The sequence below is a fragment of the Paramormyrops kingsleyae genome, chromosome 9 (assembly GCF_048594095.1).
Source record: "Paramormyrops kingsleyae isolate MSU_618 chromosome 9, PKINGS_0.4, whole genome shotgun sequence".
NCBI lineage: Eukaryota > Metazoa > Chordata > Actinopteri > Osteoglossiformes > Mormyridae > Paramormyrops > Paramormyrops kingsleyae.
In genome coordinates, this window is record NC_132805.1 from 257,998 (window position 1) to 280,949 (window position 22,952).

Consider the following 22,952-nt stretch of genomic DNA (forward strand, 5'->3'; position numbering starts at 1 on the left):
CAGGGGTCGATTGACTGGTATCACATAGCATCAATAAATCTACCACGGGAGATAAACAAACGTTTGGTTGGCAAAATATGTTCTTATAGAATATCAACTTACCGTTGCAAATTCTAGGCAGTGCAGAGATCACGCACAGTGGGATCCAGAGACAGGGAGGCTGACACGAGTGCCCCCTCGTCTCGGTGCCTCATGCTCTCCTTGCCAGGCCGGCGCATGTTTGCGCAAGAGATAAGCACAAGTTCAAGAGGTGCTGCTCAGGGTGCAGGGAGTGATAAAGGAGCAAGAGCTGCTCCTCCCTGCTTTTCTGGAAGCCAGAGGGACGGGCACTGATGAACCTTCATGTGCTGGCCTGATTTAAAGGAACAGGAGGAGATGTACTTCAAACACACACCTCTAGGTTATCATCATCCACACTTGTGGCATGGACTGGGAAATTGTGTCATCTCCACACTAGAGCCACAAGGCCCTCAGCCTGCTTATGGATCTCCACACACAGCCATCTGTTTACCGATGGATCTCCACACTAGAGTCGCACAGCAATCAGTTTACTCATGGATCTCCAAATGGCCATCAGTGTACCCATGGATCTCCAAATGGCCATCAGTGTACCCATGGATCTCCAAATGGCCATCAGTGTACCCATGGATCTCCAAATAGCCATCAGTGTACCCATGGATCTCCAAATGGCCATCGGTTTATCCATGGATCTCCAAATGGCCATCAATTTACCCATGGATCTCCAAATGGCCTCTCAGGTATCTTCATTGCTGGATTTGCAACATGGATTGGGAAACAGTAGAATCAACCAAGTAATTTTTTCCAGACCAGTGTCCCCCATTATGGTTGGGCTTTCTACAGTACAGACTACAACAAACTCAACAGACTTTCAACCAGTCCTGTGCACTTAAAGGCAATGTTCAGTCATTTAACAGCCACAAAGCTATGGTCTCCTTTACTGCTGGATTTCTGGGAGGTCCTGCAGTAATCCATCATGTTTTGAAGACTTGAGCAGCAGTTAAAACAGACAAACAGAGAATGTGTAACGTGGCAGACCTAGTGCCAGGCAACACAACCCTCCAATTTAACTACCTGTTGGTGGAAAAGAAAGTTGGTTTCCTACCATTTCAAAGCACTTTCTTCAATACTTTCTTCTTCACAACATATTGTGACTTTGGCTGCAGCCAAGATGAAGTTTGGCTCACATTTTTCATTATGAAATAACTGCCAAGCTGATCTGCTTATACTGGGTCACAATTCTGAGTTTGAGACAAATGTCTTACTGCAGAGAGGGGGGGACACCTATTATTGAGACAGAGTGTCATGTGGGCCTCAAGCAGGACATGTTACCGCCAAAAAGTAGGGAAATACTGCTGAAAAGTGGAGAAGGAGAGGCTCCTTTGGCGCAAGGACAGCCTGAATAGCCGCCTTGGCTCTCCTCGCTGCGCGCTCTGGCTGACTCTGAAGGGGGGGCCAGCTCTCCAAGACTGTGGGGGGAATACCAAAGTGCCCGCAGCCATGGCAACAAGGCCACTCCACGCTCTCTCAGCCCCCTTTAAGGAAGATGCTTGCTGTTTTCGGCCCGTTACTTTGGCTGTGTGGTGTGTCTCCCTGAAAAGCAGCCTCCAACCCCCCAGTACTGGGATTTTACTACCTTCTCCAGTTCTATGCTCAGATCAGCAGGTTTTCCAGGTTCTGCAAGCCACAAACACAGATCATAAGTAACACCGATCCCGGCAATCGATTAACATTAACTATTTACACCAGGGATTTCATTAGCACTCGGCAACTTCACTTAATTAACGTCACACACGGGACATCACTCTGCCCCCCCGGATGAGGGAAGGCCCCCCCCTACGTCATTGACCTATTCTTCTATGCCAGCCGAGCTAACAACCAAGAAAACCCGTTATTTTTCCCCAGAATAGTCGCAGCATATTGTCCCCTTCCCAGTAATGAGAGAATATGCACTCAGAGGCAGAGATAGTTTACTGCCAAGCAGACTGAGTCGAGCCAAATCACTCTGCCGGTTCTCCCGCTCCCCTCAACGACTCAGCATGAGCCTATTGTTAGACCCGAGGCTTCAGATGCTGAAAAACACCAACACGGCATCGCGGGCGGCAGACCTCAGCTTCCCAAGGCGTGTCAGTGCGTGCGTGCCTGTGTATGCGTGTGTGTGTGTGTGTGTGTGTGTGAGTGCTTATGACAGGATTACATCTGACAGGTTGGGTTACCGCTACCGACAGAGAGAAGCACAATCCAATCTAACACACCACCCATAATGCAACAGCAAGGTGCCTGTCAAAACCACTTAGGGATATGAAAGCTGTTTAACACACTATTCCTTTTGACACAAACCAGCAAAAAAAAAGATACTGGGTGCAGGAAATTTTGAGTGAAGCTTTTAAATCTAACCTTCCGTGACACCGCATGTCCTCTGTCACATTTGTAAGGAATTACGTGATGCACCCAGAGTAAGGATTTGAAGCGACTACTTTAGGACGAGTGCAAATCAGGGGTGCCTCTGTAACTGCTAACTGTCTAGCTGACATCCTTACCATAACACCTGTAAGTTTACAGAAATAAGTTTTCTGTTACAATGAAAGTTGGATCAGACATAATATGACTGCTGGCAAATGATAAATAAACCTCAGGAAATACTGCTTCTACTGATTTGTCATGTCTGCCTTCTGGCAATCACATTCTCTAGAGTATGAAATATTTCATAGACAATAATTTTGTAGGTTCAGCAGGAAAAATGGCTAAAATTTAGCTTAGCTACTATTAAGTGGTTGAACAATTGGAATAGTGATATTAATTTAATAGATATTATGGCAATTTTGTATACAAGAATAAGTATGTACAATGGCTGGGTTGAAGTGGTATGTTTAGAGTATGATAGACATTGTCATGCCTTCCTCTATTTTGCTGATGCTCTGCTATTGGCATCCAACTCATTCCTGCATTTAAAAACCATCCTCCTTCCCAAGACAGTGGCAATTGAGGGTCAGCATCCACCACCCAGGCTGAGGTCATCTCCCCCCCCCAGGTGCTTGAGGATCCAGACCCGACCAAGATGGCTGTTCTTCGTAGAAGTGGGCAGCCGCAGAGAGCACAGTGAAATTCTAGACTTGTGCATTTGCTTAAAAATCACTCCTCGTCTTCACAAGAAAGGGAGCAGTGAATGGTTCTTTAATATATTACACTTCAGACCAGCTTTAGCATATTCTGACTGATGCCAAGACAAGCCAGGTTCTCCTGATAAGGCAAATGCCGCTCAGCACGAACACATTATGGTCAGACGCCGGACACACTTCAGCAGAACGGCAGGATGATCTTATCCATTAAGAAGGCAGCTCTGGATTGTGTGCCACTCAGAGTGTCTCATTTCAACAGCAGAGGGCGTGAAAGGGACACCCGTTTCCAACTAAGCATTCACGCCACACACACACACACACAAACACACAGATTTGTAATTATGTCATTTCTATGGGGAAAACTTTAATCCCAACATGATGACCTTAACCCCTACCCAGCCCTAACCTTAACCATAAGTAAACAAACAAAATATGAGACTTTTAGCATTTATTTTTGACAGCATTCACAGATCTTTGTGGGGACCTCGAAATAACAGGCTTTTATTACATTGTGGGGAACATTTGGTCCTCACAAAGTAATATAAACATAATCCACACAGACAGAGCTGAACAAAAAACAGAAAAACTGCAGGCCAAGGTAGCGTTTAACATGAACAGATATGTACATTCATTTTGACATGAATTGAAAGTCCGTTCAATATAAACACCACGACATGGCAGGCGCACACTGGCAGGCAGGACAACAAACGCGCCTGAGATTAACGGCTCCTAGCGAACTCCTAACGACGCTGGCGACTGAAATGACAGGCAAACACATTTGCACTTTGCGACAACGGTACCGGGGCTCAACAGGCGGTGGCGGGACACAGACAGCGGTTGACTTTGATGAAGAGCCACTACTTGCGAGAACATCGATGCCAGGGGCTTTCTGTCAGCTAAGCAGCTGGGCGATTTGCATATCAATGTCCAGATCGTATGTTAGCAGTGATCAGGCTTGAGAGGCGTGATAAAATAATTAGGTCAACAGTGACTTTGTTTATGACTTCTGGTCTTTTTGAACTACAGGGCAGCTCCATTGCAGGAAACTCCATGAAGCATCTTGTGGTGTAGATGCATCCCAGTCGCTCGCAGCCAGGTCCACATGTCCGACGTTAAAAGAGACACGCAGCCAACTTCTGCTGGCTGTTTATTAGGAACGAAACGTCCTTCGTCTGGTCCCAGCTGAATACGTGCTCACCTTCTCACTGCTAGACCTTACACAAAAGCATTCCAGAATGTTCTGGAAAAGGCACGATTTAACACATTCTACCTAGCGCCCACACCGATGCACACATACACAGACACCTTGGTATTTTGTTCCAAAATTTCTCGTCCCCTGCCATTAAGAAAAGCTTCCATTTCAAAGCTTAAGACCATTTCTTTATATACCACATGCAACAGACAGCAGGCCATCTGTAAAGGATGACAAACCTCTCCTGTCTGTGCAGCTGCCTTATTACCACCAAATGGCTTTGGGGGATGGGGGGGCGGGGTTTGCTGTCTGCTTTACATTTCTCTCAATTACATCATATAGAGATGTTGCAGTTCCTCAGATATCCACTAGGGGAAGCCTAACCACGTTAAATTAATATAGCTATGCATGCATGCACACTACAAAATTTGTATGCTGCGAATGGGTTCACGCCTTCTAGAAGCCGAACGCTCGCCCAGCATGATGCCCGCGGTGGGGACAGAGGAAGGCGCTTAAATCTCTCTGACTGGCGGGGGTGGGCAGTGGTGTGGAAATGCGGAAAAAAAGCAACGAGTCCCCGACAGTGTGGTGTCAGCGCAGACAAAGCCGGCGGGCAGGTCGCCCGTGCCTTGCCAAGCAACATGTGCACGTGCGCTCGCACGCACACGCACACACACACACACTCTCACGTGCGCTCGCACGCACACACACACGCACACACACACACTCTCACGTGCGTGCCTGCTCAGGCTCCCACCACTGGTCACGTCTTGCTCATTCACACCTTTCCAGAGGAGTCACATAAACACAAAGAGACTGACTTCTCCACTTTTCCACAGTAGTTAACTATTATATTAACTATAATTAAAAAAAGAATAACAAGCAATCCCTAACAGAAGTAAGTATTACCAATTTCCTAAAATTGACAATTATTATTATTTTTTATTGCTCCTCAGGGAGGATATTTGAGGAGAATTCAAATTTGGCCTATAAATACGAAAGATTATGAAACATCCCCAACAAGCAGCACAAATCCTGGTCCTTTGTTTAAGAACAAGCAGAAACAATCATCAGGACTAAAACTCCCTAGACTTAAAATTCCACAGAGATGAATGACATAATTCAAGCTCTGTGATTCATTGACAGCTATGTTTATTTTGCAGTTCAGAAAAGCAGATTACCGCTCCATCCCACTTACACAATTCCACAGATAACTCTCCGTAAATGTTGCAATTGCCACTTCACACTTGACTGAAGGCCAAAAACACACATGGCTTATGCACTCGGGGCATGTTTATGATCATGTACGATTTATAATATGAATGAAATCCCTAAACTGCAAAGGCCTGTTCAATGCTATAATTTTTTTCTTGGGAAAAGCCATTTAAGAAAGGTTCATGGATATGTTCAGATCTGTTTGTGAATTTTGTTAAGGGTAAAAGGTTTCATCCCTATTTAAAGGTGAGCCGAGTACAGTGGTCTACCCGCAGTCTCGCTTTGGCGTGGTGCTTCGGAGCAGATTTCGTGCTGACAGCAGACAGGCCTCTGAAGTGGAGCCCAGGAAGACCCACATAAAATCGGCAGGTCATCTCATCCCGCTGAAACCAGAAGGAATTCTTTTTGTCTCTGGCTTTCCAGCAAAACAAGGCTGGAATACGAATCCTCTAGAAGTACTCAGATGGGAATAATAAATTGAGCTTCCATCCAGACACAGATGAACGGAAGGCAAATCTCCGATCTCCTGTAAATCCAGTCTTTCCCTTGCAATTCCTTGTGGGAGGGGGGCTAAAAAGTATTTAAAAATAATAGGAAATATAATTCATACTGGCTCTTTAAATTCACTGTTATGATATTTTTTTCTGCCATTCACAAGGTCGGTGATCTGCCTGAACACAGACATCACGGCCCATCTTTCCATGGTACACATGGGGATCCCACTGTAACTTTGGTGTTCAGCTCAGCAATGAAGCCAGTCTGATCTGTGCGACATGCAAAGAATTCTAATCAGGAGCTCAGAAACGCGTACTGGAAAACCCCAAGGCACCATCAGCGATTAGACACAAGCAAGCCCCCCCCCCCCCCATCAAGAAGGGGAGATCCGTCACACCCGATCCTGGATTATTTTTAAATAATGACCCGTATGGATTTCTGAGTCTGAACAAGACATATAGTTCCTTCCTACATGATTCACTGTCTAGATGTGAAACAAATCAGGATGACTGCAAAAAATTAATTAATGTCAGGTAAGTGACAGACATTGTGGCCTGGCCAGCATATGGGACATAACAAGCCACCCTGGCGATAGAATGGTATCCGACACTGAATAGAACACGATGAGCATCTCTGCGGTGCAGTGATGGATAGACAACTTGCAGAGCCTGCAGGAACATATAGGAGCAGCTTTAGTGATCACATCACCAGACACATAACCCTCAAATTCCTGCTCCCAACCATGAGGTTCTGATGGTGCAATAAGGTTACAGATCTCATCTACCCCCTACAATGGGAGGCAGGGTAGCACATACCATCTGGAGTTGTCATCTTGGCCGTGAGGCACCTACTCCCAGCCTGGGTCCACAGGGCATGCCTGCCACGTACAGGTGGCGTGTGGAGATCAGAACTGCATCCAGACGGCTCTGCGACCCGGAAAATCCCCAGACCTTAACCACACTGAGGACTCGGTAGGGAGTTACCAAGGAGGCAGGATCCACAGTGGTTGTACGACTCCAAAAGAGCTGGCACAAGTCCCAAGGAAATACATCATGCAGACGGATGCCGCTGTTCTGTGGGACGGTCTCACTGCATACATCACTTCCTGAACACGGGAGGGAGCTCAGCATGTGGAGAGGCGTTTTGTAGTGCTGCGTAACCTGCTGCCTGCACCGATTGTGCACATTTGTAATGCTAACCGTTACGGGGCAGCTACATTACCTTGGACAGATGCCCCCTCCCCAATGCTGCCCCCAAAGTAATTTTTTATTTCTCCTCCAATCTGCAAAATTAAAAAATAAGTGCAAATAAAGAAAATGAGTCTCAGCGATATACAACAACAATCTGCACATATGTAATTTACACACAGTCCATATTTCAGTGTACTGCCCCCTCTGTAATACTCTGATAAAAGCTGCACTCCAGGGTGGGATTAAGCAGGCAGAACCTTCAAGATGCTTAACAAGGGGTCTCTGCTGCCAAGGGAGAACATTTCTGGCAGCGAGCATTTGTTCCATCTTAAACGCCATAACGCCCTTTGGGCCTCGAGCCGAAGCCACCAGCTCGCTGTGCTCGCTCAGCCCAGCCGGACCGGTGAGCTGTGCGACTGTTTATGAGGGACATGAAAAGGGTTTTTTAGCCACCAAGTGGGCTGTTATAGCAGCATCCAATAACATGCTCTTGTTACAGATGGAGACGTACAACTGGCCGTTAGAATCTCTGTCGACCCCAAAAGGCACATTAAAGGACATGTCAACCTCCAGGAAGAATTTTATAGGCTATTGTCTATAAACACAAATCGATGTGCAGTAGGTTAATGTGTTAATAACAGGGGGGAGGCATATGGAAAGGACTGTAATGTGCATCAATTTAGATTTTGACAATCATTTAAAAAAACAAAGGAAATTGACCACAATGGCTGAGTTTGCCTCTGAGATCCTCTTGTCTTCCTTTGAGATACGGTACGCTTTGCCCTTGCTGCTCATGTCCTTGACCAGCCCTCCCACCTCTGAAGTTTCCCACAACAACGAAACAGACTGGCTACTCCCTACCCTGCCTCTCCAACCCCCGACCAATCACAGGGGGCCTGCCGGGCTGGGCCCAATCACTGTCACTGTGGGGAGAGGCTGCCGATGACATCGTTACTAGTGCAGAACAGTTATAATCACATCCCATCAATATGGTCTGCGCTCATTCTGCCAGCGAGCTCATTCCAACCAGGGTCTGGGCAGAATCGCTTTTTATACACAGTTAGTCCCTCGTTAGACACTGACATATGTCAGCTCAAACTGCTTATTAACCGCACGCTGCACTTCTTTATAGGGGATCTCTAAAATGGTAATAGTGACCACATCAGCCATCCATTTCCCATGACTGCTTACCCAACGCAAGGTCGCCGTGAGCCTGGATCCTATCCCAGGAAGCACCGTTCAGGGGATGGCCAAGATAGGATGTCAGGGCATTCCAGAGAACACATACACGCACACACATTCACTCATGTACTCTACAGTGCAAACCCACAATGTAGGAGTGTTAATAGTTATGCTGAGTTTTCATAAATGACTAATTATGAAATCAGGGATGATCCACTTCGATAAAGAGCTGTTCTGTCTATATTTTTAGCCTCACTCTCTCCACTAACTGCCTGGAATTTCCTTTTCCTACCAGAAAGGGAAAAGAAAACTACACACAAAAAGTACGACTACATTCTGACATTTTCATAGCTTTAAATACAGCCATGAAAACCATTTTTGTATTCAGCCAAGTCAGTTTATTTCTATAGCATGTCTTAAAACAACCAATGATTGACCAAAGTGCTTTACACAGAATCAATTACACATACGACAGAAATTACCACAAATAAATACTTGTAATAGATACATAAATAAAAAAGAAAAAAAAACTTTCAAATGACAAAAGACAAATACAGATGCTCACCCCCCCAAGAATGTTAGCCGTCATGCATCATAGCAACACAGCAGTATCATTCTGTCTCTCTCTCTCTATATATATATAAATACACACACACATACATACATACATACATACACACCCACTCACACACACACACACACACACACATCAATGCTTTTCTCTATGTTGAATGGCAAAGGAACAGAATTTGTGTTTTTTTTAAGTTGCTCACAGGCGATTACATGGAGGAGTTACATTCTATTTGCAGCCCGTGGAGGGCAGAGCGGTCCTGGCCCTCGGGGACGGTGGCAATCCTCAAACACACTTTAGCACTTTCTGAGAAGCATTTCCTAATAGCACAATCACTGTATCGACCCTCCAGGTCCTCAATCACAACTGCAAAGATTCCTTTTTGGAAGAATTTTAAAAGCACTTTACTCTAGAATACAAAAACATTCACACAAATCTTTACTCACGAGTGTGTACATAAGACGGGATGGGCAGTACAATCAACTGACAAAATACTATGGTAAATGACATGCCCCCCTAAGCATTCAGCGCAGTGGTGCCATGAGCACAGGCTTCAGCCCTCTGATCAGCACTCTGCACTTATCCTTCCCATCAGAAAGGTCTCTCCAAAGGGAACATCCGTCATCTCCCTGAGTGGTTACGGCGAGTCCTTCTGTCCACAGAATCAATTCTCTCTACAGTCGCCTAGGCTTTTTGAGGGGCGAGTCGCGGATGAGATACATTCACAGACGATCTTGGCTCATTCCTGCCTTCTTCAAGGCGCGAGGTGACAACCCTCCCTGGAGTCGACCATCGGGTTGCTCAATAAAACACACACACAGGCGGAGAGCAAGCCATGGGGAGGCAGACGGCGGTAGCATTCGACAGGTACTCCTGTCACTGTGCTTGTCAAAAGTTTTGTATCATGTTGCCTCATTAGAGTAGGGAAACAATCAAACTCAGACCAATGCTACAGGAAGCGAGGCAAAGTAGAGCCTAGAACTTTAATTCTCAAAGTGAGTGATGTGTACGGAATCCCTGGCTCTCAACCTGCTGCTACATAAACCAGAAATCAGCATCCAGCGAGGGCTCCGCTATGACACCATCCACACAGCTCTTCCCATCAGCCACAGTTCTGTGCAGTATGAATCATGCACTTGACTACCTATTTACATTTCGCAGCTCCTATTTCATGCGCTATGCCACTTCAGGTGATCTCCCTCACCAAGCCGGCCTACATATGAAGACAGAGACCTGTGCATAGCTGTATTCTGACCCGGCATGTAATGAGTTTAATATAGCACTAAGCGCCGACAGAATGCAGCAAACCACGGAACCAGTCACACCTGGCATTGTCGCAGCCAGTAGGCCGACTCCTCTCAGGGATTAAACGTCGCGGAAGCCAGCGGCGTCACACTCGTCAGAGTGATAAACGGCTTCACGCAGAACCATGACATCTTTCGGGGGAACGACGCTCAAGTACTTCGCACAATTTCTGCGCTTCCCAAATGCAGATTGCCGCTTAAGGTGTGCTTTGCCTGTTTCTTGAGACGCTACTGAAAACCATTCTACGCTGATGCAGTCCAGGTCAGGTTTCAGTCATTTGTGCCGTATTTGCATAATGGCACCAGTGAACAAAGTGTGCTGGATTACCCTCAAACAATAGCTTTGGAAATGGAATGGAAATTCATGATTTTGTGTCGACCAAGAAGTTGGACTAATTATGCTTATATTTCCGCTTAAACTAGTTCCTACCAGATTCTGTTGGTGTTATTAATTTGAGTATTTCTTCTGATATTATATTCTACCATGTTATGTATAGCTCTGGTTCCCATAACTAACTTGTACTTGTTACTGGTCATTGACAGGAAGCTCAGCCTAGCAGTACTTGTATTGAAGTTGCTTACTTGACAGCTGTATACTTGTAATATATTATCTGCCTCACTTGTACGCAGCTTTGGACAGAAACATCAGTTAAATAAATAAATGTAAAAGGGCCAGAGGGCTGTGAATGTTCTTCTCCTGGGGGACTGTAAATCCATGAGGATGCCTCATCGCCCTCTAGTGCTCCAAGCAGGGAACTCCACTGTGGCAAAAGGGCAATTCTCCGCACAAAGTCTCTGCTAAAAGGTGATTCTGGGGACACTTGAGGTCGTATGTAAAAAAAAAAACAAAAAAAAAAAAACTCAATATCTCCCCCCCACTCATCTTCCCCCGACAGTAAAATTGTTCAAGGGCCCAACATTGAAATCACTCTATTGTACCAATATTTTAATCAATAAGTCTAAATTAATAATATCAACTAAAAGAATTCAATAATCACAAGTCTTTTATTTTCAGAATATACAAATAAATCAGATTTGTCGTTGCACCATGCTATGTAATCAGCTGCCCTTGGGGCCCTCCTCCCAGCTTGGGGGGCCCTCCCAGCTCGGGACCCCTGGCTATTGCCAGCCTTGTCTGTCCTGTGACTACGTCTCTGACTCTGCTTTCACATCCGACTGGTGCAGAGGCGCACTCCCCCACCCCCCCGATAATGACTGTCTGTACCTTCCCCTAAGCAGGCGAAGATGCAGGGGACAGCAACAGCTGGTGACCCTGTGAACAGACACTCTATGTACCTCAAAGAGGTCTGGGAACACCAGCTGCACGCAACATGCTAACCACAAGGAGCCAAGCTGAACTGCTTCACGTTAACGGGGTTTCCTGTATCCCTTATTAAAGACAGGCAACAGAGGACGGTAACACTGCTGTGCTGAGGACGGTAACACTGCTGTGCTGAGGACGGTAACACTGCTGTGCTGAGGCCGGTAACACTGCTGTGCTGAGGCCGGTAACACTGCTGTGCTGAGGCCGGTAACACTGCTGTGCTGAGGACGGTAACACTGCTGTGCTGAGGACGGTAACACTGCTGTGCTGAGGCCGGTAACACTGCTGTGCTGAGGACGGTAACACTGCTGTGCTGAGGACGGTAACACTGCTGTGCTGCAAACAACCCACAAGTAAGAATAACAGGAGGGATGGAGGAGCTGGATGGACGTCACTGAGCTAGTGAGCTGGAGCTTGAACTGGCCAGAAATTAACACTGTTTCAATGGTGCCATCGATTACAGAGCAGAAATTAATATCACAAAGAATCAATCAAAACATTCTCCTTCGTGTTCCTTTTGTTTCACTTTGGAAGCTATAAATTCTCAAGGTTGCCACCGACATTTAAAGATCTGTGAGCATTTATGACACTGTGCTCTTGCTGTGTGTGTTTTTTTTAATAATCACAGACGGCAAGAAAAGCAAATCATACTGACAAGCCAGAGAATATTTTATTGTTGAAAAAATGACAGCATGATGTCAAACTTTATTACTATATACCGCAACGTGAACCCCATTAAAATTTATTAGCTGGACTGTACAGGAAATTAATTCACCAGTAAAAAGAACTGTAATTTTAAAATGATCTGGAAATAGACATATTGCTACAGGAAACCTCCCATTGAATACAATAAAAAATGATCAAAAAACATTAATCATTTATGATTTGCCCATAAGTGCATGGGAAAAAATGTATGAATTTTGGTTACAAGAAATTACTTCTAGCCCACAATGACACAACGGCTGACCCAACAAGACATGATATCATCCCTGATGCATCTGTTCACCACGTTCCTTTAACTACTGCAAGCATATCACTCAAACCCTGATGACCCAGAATCCTTTCATGAATTATTTTCATTACCTAATGCATTTTTCAAGCTGTTTTATTATAGAAAGGGACAGTTCACTCAGAAGCAGACAATTCAAACAACTTTTCTCACACAGGAAACTGGTTTCCAGTAACATTCTCAAACAGGAAAAGACAAAATCTTGTCTTGGCAGACTAGGTAAAAATACCGTTTGCCAGTTCATTTTCCCACAAAAATGTGTTCTAACCAATAATTCACTAATATCCTATTCAATTATCCAGTGTTTCCCAACCCAGTCCTCGGAGATGCCCAGGCAGACCACATTTTTACTCCCTGCCATCTCTGAGCACACTTGGAACAAATAATCAAGCAATCAAGAACGCCGAATAGCTGGTACAGGTGTATTGGGAGCTTGGAGGGAGCAAAAATGTGGACAATATATGTCACACCCACAAAAATTAAACCACAATCAGATCACACTCAAATGCATCACTGGTCAGGAAAAAAGACTTCGGCTCATATTGGAAAAGAGAACAGGCATCCTTTATGGAAAGAAAAGACTCACCTGAAAATTCCACCCAAAGCCTCGCTGGGAAACAGTAAGTGTGGGCATTAAATTTGAAAGCAAAGAGAAGCCGGTCTGGAACAAACACGCCACAGAGAGCACATACTGTGCTAGAAAAAAATCTATTTCAGCTGGATTACCTGTTTGATAAGAAAACTTACTGTAAAGTCAGGCATAAGCACATGGAACACTCTGGCAAAACAGGAAACCATTTTGCATATCTATTCAAACATATCAAAGAACAAAAAAGGATAATTTCTACAGCAAAGGACTCAGCGGGGAACACCATACAGGACCTAAAAGTTGCAAATGATGAAAATGCGAAGGAACAAAATTCACCAGAGACCGACGTGTTTATTTTTTCCAAAAATGTAACTTCCCAAACTTACATCAATGGCAAAAGACTTTGATAAACCAGTTAAACACACATCATAAAGAGCTCCTGGCCCTAATGTACAGACACCCTACTGTCTATGTCATAAATGCAAGAAGGATACCTTGAGATTACCACCAACACTAACTTCTGGATACTTTCAGAATAACTAGAAATGGCGATCTACAACTAACCAAAGATAAGTTCAAGCACATCACGAAATTCTCAAAATAATACGTAGTAACTCAGACATACGCACTGACAAAGACTAATTTGTCAGAAGCCTTTATGCAAAGCAAAATCTAACTGAGAAAGCAGGGGCAGCCTGAAGTTAATGGCCTTGTTGAAGGGTTCGAACATTGAAATCACTCTGCCGACCATGAGATTTGACCCAGCAACCTTCCGATCGCAAGCCTAACCCACAAAGCTACACACTGCCCTCTTGCCACCACTGACAGCTACTCTCACATCCCCTAGACATGTCCTCCGGTGTACTGTCCAGTGACAGTCTATCACCAAAGTATCAGTTCATCTGAAATGCAGAATGTCAGCCTCCCCACTTCTGTGCTCACTAGAAAGCTGACCAGAAAGGGAAAAGAAAACTACAAAAAGTACGACTACATTCTGACATTTCCATAGCTTTAATTACAGCCAAGAAAACCATTTTTGTATTCAGCCAAGTCAGTTTATTTCTATAGCATGTCTTAAAACAACCAATGATTGACCAAAGTGCTTTACACAGAATCAGTTACACATACGACAGAAATTGCCACAAATAAATAAAATAGATACATACATAAATAAAAAAGACAAAAAAAAAAAAACTTTCAAATGACACAAGAACACAAATACAGATGACCTCTAAACCTCAGCAAATAGGTGGAAAACTGGAGAACACCTCCCAACACAATAGCTGAATCTGACCAAAATCACATATTACAGACAAACAACCTCACTTAAAGACCACACATATCATTCCTCATTAATACATATCTTACTATACTGTGCCATCAGATGCAGTGGTCACACTGTTTCCTCTGCACTCCTCTAAGCATTTTGTATCTTTAATTTAAAAAGGTAACAGAGTCACACCAAGACGGACCTCAAAGACGACATATGGACTCTCTGCAGGACAGACTCAGCATGGTTACCAAGCTATAAATCATATACTGTACACACATTACGCAGCAGAAGTGATCATTCAGACACTATCACAGGTGATAAAAAGCTTTATAAACAAAACTGTCTCATTGTACTGCAGTGTCCTTTTAGAATTTCTGCAGAAAGATTCCAGAACATCGGACTCCATAGCTATTAGCTTCCAAAGCTAACAAGAGGCCTTTTTAAAATCCACATACACAGAACATTTTAATGAATAAAGAAAAATCGCTCCTAAGACTGTCACAGCACCCACACACCCAAGCAAAGAAGCATGGGATGTTCCTACTACAATGAAGAAAACAACCCATGGTCCACAGGTTAGCCATGTGGACCCCAGGATCCCAGTGAGGCACCAAAGAGTGCAGGGTGTCAGAATTAAAAGTGCCTTAAACATGCTGAGAAAAGACAAAACTTCTTTAGGAATATCAAAAAACTTGCTGCTTTACTTCTTTTAATTTACTATTGAGGAACAATACAATTCCAGCCAATAATTCGTATTTTCCTCCAGAAATATTTTGGATTCCAACTCCACCAAAAATATTAAAGACTCCTTCGCTGGTATTTTTAGTCTAGATAAGCTTGCACTGCAGTCTACAGCAAACTGAGCCACACTACTTTAACAGCTGTGACCTTAAATTACCGTACAACAGCCTGATTTAAGGGCAATACCAGTACACCCGAAATCCTCAGGGGAATTAACATTGGTAAGGAGTTACTGGATCAGAGCACCACAGTGGTTCCGTGAGCAGCAGTGGACTGGGGGTTCAAACCTTGCCTCAGGTGCTGGTGAACCCATTACACAACCTAAGGGCGCCACCTTCTGAGGGGTCACTGACATAACATCTGCTAGTGCAGCGCACACTCTCTGAAGGTAGAGCTTGGTAGGGTGCCACACGGTCTGAGTGTGGGATTTAAACATTTTCCCCATACAGTGTAGCTTTCCTCCAGCTACTCCACACCCCCGCAGCTGGGGGAATGGGTAAAATTATCCGTAGTGTGAATGCATCTGTATGTGCCCTGGGAGGGAACGCATCCTGTCCAGGGTCCTTCTCAGCCTTGTGCTGCATGAGGTAGGTCCTGGACACCCCTGTGAACCCTTTCCAGAGAAGTCACTAAAACCGAATGTATTCACTGGAAATAAAGTAAACCATCACACCTGTTTCTCAAGCTTGTGCCATAAAAATTGACCAATATCCTGATCATATAAGAAAAAGAAAAACTACAGAAACTAGAAAAAAACATCAGATGCTGACTTCGAAATCTGTGATATAACTTTTCCTTGTCTGGAAGAAACACTTGTGCACTGGGCATGTGTGTTTGTCAGGGTCTGTAATCACTGCCTCGCCGCCAACAAGGCTGGGTCCAACAATTAATTTGTTAATGGAGTTTATTACCGCTGTTAATAAACTGGGCACAAATCAGGCTGGACTGGCCATTTTGACTGTTCATGTCCGCAGCTCTGCATTACATTATGGTAACGGGGCTCCTCTGTAGCAAGTTCACTTCCACAGCCAGCACATCCCGCTAGAACTAAGAAACCTAAAATAAAGACACTTTTACATATAATGAGATAAACAATCACTGCATTGCAACAAAAGGAGTAATGTTATTATAGAATGATCCTTGTTCACCTTAAATTTTAGATAGATAGATGGATAGATGGATGGATGGATGGATAGACTTTATTGTCCTATAAGGATATTTGTCTTCAAAGTCTGTTCCAATACAAACACATGTTAAACATGTTAGGCACAGATACATAAAACAGCACACATAAACATATACACACAATATACACACAATTAGTAGCAGAGATTCGACGGGTACAAAATGAATGTGGCAAGTTAAGTGCAGCAATGGCAGTAGGACGAAACTCTTGCCAAAGCGAGCCCGTTTCCATTTTAAATTAATTTAAAAGGCATTAAAATTAGAGCCTTATAGGCCTACAGTTTATCCAACACTCTACATAATCTTGATATTTATTTATGAGACATACAAGTGAGGAGAGCTTGGGGTCAGTGAGCAGGACAGCCAGGATCCAGCATCTCTGGAGCATTTGGGGTTAAGGGCCTGCTAAACAGCTCAGTGCCTGGCATGGGACTTGTGCCCATTGCTTTCCGGACATGACCCAAAACCAACTAAGCCCCACGCCACCCTTAAAACACTGTATACTGTGTATACAATAAACTGCAATCTAATGGGGGCTCTTTCAGGTAATATGTGGGTTGGGCTGTATTAAAACATTAATTTCTCCTTTTTAAATAACTGAATATTGCATCCATCCACTGACTCAGACAATAAAATCCTATTTGCAGGGAACCTACTGACTGGACTCTCAGGCACAGCTAACACTCCTATCAGCTTCCACAGGGCCCTACTACAGAGCAGGTATTCACTCTCAGGCACAGCTAACATTCCCATCAACTTCCACAGGGCCCTACTACAGAGCAGGTATTCACAACCTTAATGCTATGAATGAGCTTATTAGGAAACTGGAGTAATGTCTTCAGGTTTCACTGAGATGTTTAACATACTCCACTCAATGTGCCTCTGACACAGACAAACTTAAGACTATTTCAGCTGTTGATCACACCAAAAAAGTAACGACCATAAAACAAAACAGCTTGGTTAATCCCTCCAGATCACAAGGCAAGCAGAGTGCAAGCAAGGTTTTCCCGACTTTTTACACACACACACACACAAGTCTCCATTGACATGATTCATCCAGGAGGCTGGTATCTGACTGGTGCTGCACCATTGGGGTCCGACCACAAGCTCCGTCACACCCGGAGCCACCTGCAGTCGTGCAGCAATGATACTTTAAAAGGTGCCAATGGCACCGCTGTCACCCGAACACCAGGACGGCCCTGTCACAAGAGCAAGCAAATGAACCTCGATGGAGGTTGAGGTCTGCACTCCAATGTAAAGTCTCGACGACTGGACAGTTATAAATAGCGACTCCGTGAGGCTGCCTGATGTGACAAGGCACTCCTTTAAAGGACCACGCTCACCCTCTGCTTGTATTACTATTAAACATCACGCCTAAATGTGCTATGAAACATTCGTTACATAACCAATTACAACACCATGCGTCTACAAAACAGCAGCCTGAATGCTGAGGAAGCAGCGAGTAGCTATAAGAGGCTCAATGTCAAAGTGGGCCTGCGTTCATAGTGGGGTACCGCAGGGTTCAATTTTAGGACCACCAATATATACAGTAAACTGGTGAAATTTGCAGATGACACCAAGGTGGGTGGTGTAGCAGATACTGAACTAGCGGTTCAGCAGCTACAGCGAGATCTTAATTTAATTAGTGACTGGGCTGACACCTGGCAGATGAAATTTAACATAGACAAATGTAAGGTACTTCATGTAGGGAGCAGAAATATAAAGTACAGGTATTTTATGGGACCTACTGAAATAAAGGTAGCTGATTATGAGAAAGACCTTGGTGTGTATGTTGATGCTGCCATGTCTCATTCTCGCCAGTGCGGGGAAGCAATAAAAAAGGCCAATAGGATGTTGGGGTATATCTCCAGGTGTGTGGAGTTTAAGTCAAGGGAGGTAATGCTAAGATTATACAATTCCTTGGTGAGACCTCACCTAGAATATTGTGTACAGGTTTGGTCACCATATCTTAAAAAGGACATAGCGGCCTTAGAAAAGGTGCAGCGTAGGGCCACAAGAATGATTCCTGGTCTTAGAGGAATGTCATACGAGGAAAGGTTATTTGAGCTAAATCTGTTCAGCCTCAAGCAAAGGAGACTGAGGGGGGACATGATCCAGGTCTATAAGATTCTAACAGGTTTGGATGCTGTTCAACCGAATAGTTACTTCAGCATTAGTTCAAATACAAGAACTCGTGGCCATAGGTGGAAATTAGCGGGAGAACATTTCAAACTGGATTTAAGGAAGCACTTCTTTACACAGCGTGTAGTCAGAGTATGGAATAGTCTTCCTGATAACGTAGTGCAAGCTGAATCCTTGGGTTCCTTTAAATCAGAGCTAGATAAGATTTTAACAACTCTGAGCTATTAGTTAAGTTCTCCCCAAGCGAGCTCGATGGGCCGAATGGCCTCCTCTCGTTTGTATAGTTCTTATGTTCTTATGTTCTGTGCAACTTTGCATTTAACAGAATTTACGATTTTTAAAAATGTGAGATGTCGGGTATGAGAATATTTTCCAAAACAGACTAATAATGTCTGACAATTTTTCATATTTGTAAAACTAATACCTGAGGTGACCGAGATCAGAAGATCTAATTAATCATAACTGTGCTGTATGCAATAATGAAGATGAATTGGGAGTCTGTGAGAGATTATGTACTTGCAGAAACAGGGAATATTGCTGAGCAGAGCTTCCAGTTTCAGTGTCTGTGGTAAGGTTCACAAAATATGGGACTCCTGGCTGAATCCTCAGAAAAAACTATAACAAAAGAGAACATTTTTCACTTTCCTAGACAAGGCGATTTGTCTGCTTCGGATTAAAATGAGGTTATGTTCATGAATATGACAAATAATATCTCACAATAATGCAAGGCCTACCACTGCGGGTGGCTCTATGGATAAATATTTTTCACAATGTTTTCCGGGTATTCAAGGTTCACATCTATACCAATCAGCCATAACATTAAAACCACCAACAGGTGAAGTGAATAACATTGATTATCTCACAGAAACTGTACCTGTCAAGAGTGCCATTGTATATTGGGCAGTCGATTCTTGAAGTTGGTTACTGGAAGCAGGAAAAATGGGCCACCATAAGCATCCAAGCTACTTTTGTCAAATTGTGATGGCTAGGCTGGGTTAGACCATAACCAAAACGGCAGGTCCTGCGTGGTGTTCCTGGTATGCAGTGAGCAGTACCTACAAAAGTGTTCCAAGGAAGGCCAGTCGGTGAACTAGTGATGGTGTCATGGGCGCCCAAGGCTCGTTGATGCACATGGGGAACAAAGGCTAGCCTGAATGATCCGAACCCACAGGAGAGCTACTGTAGTACAAATTGCTGACAGAAAGATACTAGAACACACAGGGCAGCTGAGTAACTGCAGAAAGGTCAGAGTGTCCATGCTGACCCCTGTCCACCACTGACAGCACCTACATTGGGTATGTGAGCGTCAGAACTGGACCATGGAGCAATGGAAGAAAATGGCCCAGTTTTAAGAGTCACATATTCTGTTACACCCAGGGACGGACGGTGCTTTCAGGGGGCCCCCGGCCCTGCTATAGGAACTTTAAAGGGAAATGGGTGCATGGGAGCCTACTTTTAGAAGGCCCTCTTAGGCCCTCCTATTATGGTCCTGGCTTCTGGCTACCAGGGGGTCCTAGGGAGGATGGGGGCTTTGGGGGCTTTTAGAGGGCCCTCTGATTATGAGGGCCCTACTAGGAGGCCCTAGGGAGGAGGGTGTAGTGTACCTTTAGAGGGCCATCTGATTACAAGGGCCCCTACCATGGGGCCCCTGGCTTCTGGGGGGAGGGGAGGGGGGCGTGTTAACAGCCTTACAGAAGGCCCTCTGACTAGGGAGCGGTAGCATGGTGGGATGGAGGCGGTTAACCTGCCCGCTGAGTGGCCCCCAGACCAGTGTAGCAGTGTAAGAGTTTGACCAGTGTAATCACTCCCAGGGCTGTAGTGGAGGCTAAACGCAAGTAAACACGGTTTACCCACCTCTGAAATTTCAGAATTAGAGTTTACCCACTTCTCAATTGATCTAAATGCACATCATAGTATAGTTTATGCACAAAATGTGATCACAGAATTCGTAGTTCACCCACCTCTTATTTTACCACTACACCCCTGATCACTCCGTTCTGTAAGGGGATATGGTACACAGGTGGATTCTGGCATGGTTCAGCTGGACACGGTACACATGTAGTGTGATCACTAACCGTGCCCCAACATGGCTCTCACTGTACGTTCACACCAGGAGAGACCAAAGCGAACACGTCGACAAGGTCGTTGAAGAAGCTTCGTTGTTGAATTTGCTTTATTCACTTTGTTCGCTCATTGGAATGTTTGATTTAGCCTGTTACCGTGGGGCGTTGGTAAATCTATATATTAGAATTGCTTTTCACCGAACTGCGTCATAACTCATTACATAAGGTTAACTGACTTTTAACTTCTCTTTTTCGCTCTGGTCGCTCAATTCGCTTCGCTGCCAGTGAATTTGCTTTGTTCGGCCAATTCGCCGACTCTCCATAGAGAAATAATGACTTTCGTCGCTCTGGTCTCTTCTGATATGAATGTACGTGACATCAATAATGACACTCCAAATAATAAATATTTGAATTAATTTGAGAAAGTTGGTGTTAATAACAGTTTTTTTCACATTGGAGAACTTGCAATGCGTAAATCATGGGGAGAGACCTATCTTTTCCCATGGTAATAACCAGGCTGCTGAATAGAAATGGGATGATTAGCAAAAGTGCTTTGATTTAGAGCATGAATTGTATGACATTCAAACTGCATGATCAGTTTGCATTGTTGATTAAAACTGGACAAGTTCTAATATTTTCTGACTTCTGTCTGATGGTTATTTCACAGAGATGGGTAACCTGGTGCTAACATTAACGTGAGGTAATGGCATTAGGCTGTACTGATTATAATTTGAGATCCAACTTACTGTATCAACTTAAGCCACCTTCTTTTCACTTTTTCAGAGGTAAAAAGCGGCAAAAGATAGTTTTGTCAACATCATTCTGCTTTTACAACATGGTACGCCGCACTAGTTTGGACCCACAAGTGGCATGATGGCGTAGCAACTAGCCATCTCAGACAATGCTGGCGTTTTTTTTTTTTTTTTGTTTTTTTTTGAGGGGGGGGGGGGCCCTCGCGAACGTTTTGCCCAGGGGCCCACACAACCCATAATCCGTCCCTGGTTACACCATATGGACAGTCATGGTGCGTATGCGATGTTTTCCTGGGGAATAAATGGGACCAGGATGGGGTACAGAAAGAAGGGAGATCAGCAGAGGTGGTGCGATGCTCTGGGCAAAGTTTTCCTGGTACAGGAATTCAAGTGGATGTTACTTTGACAAGCACCACCTACCTAAACATTTCTGCAGACCATGAACACCCATTTACAGCAACGGTGTTCCCCGAAGGTAATGGCCTCTTTCACCAGGATAATGCACCCTGCCAAACCCCACAAATTATTCAGGAAAGGTTTGAGGAGCATGAAAAAGAGCTCAAGATGTTGACTTGGCCTCCAAATTACCCAGATCTCAGTCTAATCAGGCATCTGCAGGATGTGCTGGACAAAGTCTGATCCATGGAGGCTCCACCTCCAACTGACAGGACTTAAAGGACCGGCTGCTAGCGTCTTGGTGCCAGATACTACAGGACACCTTCAGAGGTCTTGTGGAGTCCATGCCTCAGGGGTCAGAGCTGTTGTGGGGGCATGAGGGAAACCTCCACAATATTAGGCAGGTGGGTTTAATGTTACGGCTGATTGGTGTATAGAAATGCTTACATACATACAGTTCTTGGCAAAACATAATTTGCAGATGAAAAGCTAGTTTTATACCGAAGGCTAAACACAACCTAAACTGGTTTTGCATATGTAACAAATAATTTCTCAGCTTTTCAGATTTGCATATTATTTACCATGATCGTTCGATTCTCTCCATTTATTTGTTTCTACAGTAATCCCACCAAAAAAAATAAATAAATCAAAAGGGTCACCGCATCAGTCTTGAGGAACGACTGCCAAACTTACCATCTTTTAACAGGTAACTTTTATTCAGCCAAAGAGAAGCAGTTACAGTTACAGTGGGACTAGGAGGTTGTAATCCTGTAGAATGCCAGTCTAAAAAGGGTGCATCTTCATCATTGTGCGGAGACTTACATGCGTCTGTGTATGTAAATCACCCTGAGGTCTAGCATTACACAGTCAAGATCTATCTGCTGCTAACCTGCTAAATTTAATACATTTCCATAATATGGATGCCAAACGCTTTCCGAGTCGGGGCTGTGATGCATCTCTGGCGTCACCCGCCCCAAATGTGACCATAAAGCACCTGCAAGCTGCTCTACCTCCTCAGTTTAAGCCCCTAATGCGTTTAGCGACTGCAAGCGCCAGAGGGAAGACGGTTTGTAGAGTAAGAGACGGACGGTGGCTCTGGGCTGCCGTGGATCAGGATGACTGATGAGCAGATCAAACGCATGGCGCCTGAAACCTGCCAGTCACTACGCTTTAAGCACAGCTGAGGAAATTA

At 44.4% G+C, this 22,952-nt stretch overlaps 1 protein-coding gene across 2 annotated transcripts in view; it reads right to left on the bottom strand.

Annotated features, from left to right (window-relative positions):
• The window catches only part of LOC111850455 (ataxin-1-like), a 63,640-nt gene that overhangs the window by 24,772 nt on the left and 15,916 nt on the right, over positions 1-22,952 (bottom strand). The window contains exon 1 of one of the 2 annotated variants that reach the window (XM_023824359.2): positions 103-231. The exons of the other annotated variant lie outside the window; for it this stretch is intronic. The gene's annotated coding sequence lies outside the window, so the exon portion shown is untranslated. Of the gene's footprint in view, positions 1-102; positions 232-22,952 lie in introns of those variants that run through there. 2 annotated transcript variants of the gene reach the window in all.